At 30.1% G+C, this 3260-nt stretch overlaps 1 non-coding gene across 1 annotated transcript; it reads left to right on the top strand.

Annotated features, from left to right (window-relative positions):
* LOC131045587 (U2 spliceosomal RNA) lies at window positions 1–195 on the top strand. The gene has a single exon (XR_009105836.1). It is a non-coding gene; the product is annotated as a U2 spliceosomal RNA (small nuclear RNA).
* The last annotated feature ends 3065 nt before the right edge of the window (window positions 196–3260 follow it).

Here is a 3260-nt window from a genome sequence, read left to right as displayed (position 1 = left end):
ATACCTTTCTTGGCCTTTTGGCTAAGATCAAGTGTAGTATCTGTTCTTATCAGTTTAATATCTGATACGTGGTTCAATGAACCACACAATATTAAATTAATTTCTTCAGGGCGAAGGTCCAAAAGGTAGCTTGCTATCAGGGCCTTCAAGTGTCGCTTCTATATTGCACTACAACAGAAGCCTAATGCAACCCACACCCAAAGAAATCAACAAATTGAATGAATTTAAAAGTGCTTTCAAGCACAAAACTAATCTACAATTGAAATTTATGTAATTCATGGCTTAAACTTCTAATTAAATTATGTTTCTTATGTTTTGCATTGAATAATCAATTTTATCTTTGCTTAAGTAGATGAATGGCGTGAGCTTCTTTACATTGTGATTTCACTAAATTCCTTAAATTTATCTTCAAGTTATTCTTCATGGCTTATCTTCGTAGCTGTAATCTAAATCCATATTTAATTGTTATGATTTTCTTCTGTTTGAGGAAATACATTATCATGGAGACTATGCTGAAATATACATTATCATGGAGACTATGTTGAAATAGAAGGTTTGTGCTTCTAAGGATTTGATGGGGTTTGTTAGATCCGATTAAAAGTTCACAATAATAGGGAATGCTTTGAGGCTGCATTCAAAATGTTTATTTGTAAGAAGATGTACAACAAAAGAAAGGTAAGCCCACTTCAATGCTCCCGTAAAGGATGCAAATGTAAACAAATATCACACTTGCCTATACTCAAATTGAATCTTGGGAAGAGGGTATGGATGCCCATCAAAGTATATTTGTGTTCTTGAAAGAGAGGTCACAAGTTCAAATTTTACAGGGAGGTAAGGTATGTACACCTCGTTTGTAGTGCAGTTAGGTACCTCCCTCAAGGAGTACGAGGTAGTCTCATATTGTTGTAACCCATATGTGACCCATACATAGATGGTTGGCATCGTGGACTATAAAAGACCCTTTCCTTTACTTAAAATGGATATCAAATCTTGTAATTGAAAAGACCACTTCCTATCACTATGATATTCACAAAAAAAATTGTGTAAAATTTGATAAAAAGAAGAATTTATGCCCAAACTCTCTCCTTGATAATTTCAAATTGTGATTAATTCTCTTTGAAGCTTATATCATGTGAATAAGACTTGAAGTTCCTTATAGTTTCTGGTGCTTCATGTAAGGAGGAAGGTATGACTCTACTAACTTATTACAATCAATTCACATTCATATTCATTGACCATTGATAAAACTTCTCTTAAAATATCAATATAAAAATATTTTTAGAGACATTAAATTTTCATAATTTGTTTTATATAGACTTTTAGCAATTTTTATTTTATTTTTTATTTTATCTTTTTCATAATTTGACACTTTTGATGACAGTTTGATTTATGTTGTGAAGAAAAGGAATAATCTTTGGCCAAGAACAAAGATTAATCCTCTTCACAATGAACAATCAGAAAGTATAATTTGAAACGTTGATTCAAAACAGTAACATAGTTTTTGCCAAATTACTTCATTGTACAAAAGTACATGTAAGTTATTATGACAACATTAATTACTTCTTAACACACGATGCTAGATTCTCAAGAAGGCAAGCTAACCTTTTCAATTGTTGAATTGTTGTTTTTAGAATATCATTTAACTTTTTCTAAGTATACTTATATGCCATCTTGCCATGTCCATGTTTGATACATGCTTGAGATTTAAGCATCTATTATCCATGGAGATGATGGAAACGAAAAATAATAACCCATGTGTTAGATCCTATTATCAATGAATGCAATTGTCATCCCAAATTCTAAACAAGGCACATAATTTCTAAGGAATGTCAAAATTTGCTACTCAAGCAAGGCTTAAAATATCACCACCTATTTACAACACTAGAATCCTTTTTTAAGCAACTATGGTGTGTACAAATTTTGAGTTGAATGTGTGGGTCTATGTGATTGTTCTTCTAAAGTGTTGGTTCAATATAAATAACTCCATCTCAATTATGATAGAGTATAAACAAAGAATGGAATATACTCAGGCTATGCCTTTACTAGGATTGTTACAAACTAGTCTAGAATATGCTTTGGAAACTAAACATTAGTATCCTATTAATAGAAGGACATATAATGATCAGATGAAATAGAATTTTTTTCAAATATGCTTGGGAAACTAAACATTAGTATCCTATTAATAGAAGGACATATAATGATCAAATGAAATAGAACTTTTTTCAATATCGTAGTTCTTCATGGAAATATTGTGACAGTTCTCTAGTTTAGCACAACTATTGAGAGCCCATAGTATTGCACCTATTATCGTAGCCTATCATAATGCCATCAAGATTTGATTCTCTTGTAATGTTGTTAATTATGTTGAATTAAGAGTAGTATTAATAGATATGATAGAGTTTGACACCTTATTGAACTATTACATGAATTGTTCATGTTTTTTGGATTGTTGAGTCTTCTACCTAATTCACAGATTTGAGAACATGTTTATATTTATAATCTAGGCCTTGAGTAAAATCCCATCAAATGGCTTGTTAATACTATGAGATTATTCATTGTTATTACTTTGTGTGTAATTTGTACCTTTTAAATTTACAGTTGTGTGTTCTTAACGTAAATAAATCACTATGCTAGCAATGATATGATTTACCCACATCTTAGCGTAATTAAATCACTATGCTAGCACTGATATGATTTACCCACATCTTGATTGTATGAAAGCCATTATATCATTACCTTCATAAGAATGCATAGAATTAGTGGATGGTTATTTGTTGATGGGTTAGGTATAGCTATTATAACATATTATTGTGAGGAAATATTGTTTGAGTTCTTTGAATGGGTTTACAAGATATATTAATTCTTGTATACTTATTATTATGAATGCTTGGAACTATTATGTATAGTTCTGGTTAAATTTTTTGTTTGACATTGGTTATTTATATTCTCATTGACTTGTTATGAATTTATTGATATGTTTGGTCTTAGGGATTCATCAAGCAAGCATTACAATTCTGAATAATTAAATTAGTTGGGTCTACCTACTTATTGACAAGTATTTTTATTTGAAGGATATTTTGTAACATGATATGATTATAATACTTGATATCATTGAATCGTAGTATAGTAAACGTCACTTGGAGGCATATGTGCCTTTACATAATTATTGCCTTGTGAAGATGTTTTGAATTTTGTTTCTCTATGATTTGAAATGATTAGATTTATTTTATAGTTATTATAATGTTATGTATTGATTTGGT

This window comes from Cryptomeria japonica, chromosome 10 (assembly GCF_030272615.1).
Source record: "Cryptomeria japonica chromosome 10, Sugi_1.0, whole genome shotgun sequence".
Taxonomy (NCBI): Eukaryota; Viridiplantae; Streptophyta; class Pinopsida; order Cupressales; family Cupressaceae; genus Cryptomeria; species Cryptomeria japonica.
This window is presented reverse-complemented; position numbering and strand designations above follow the sequence as displayed.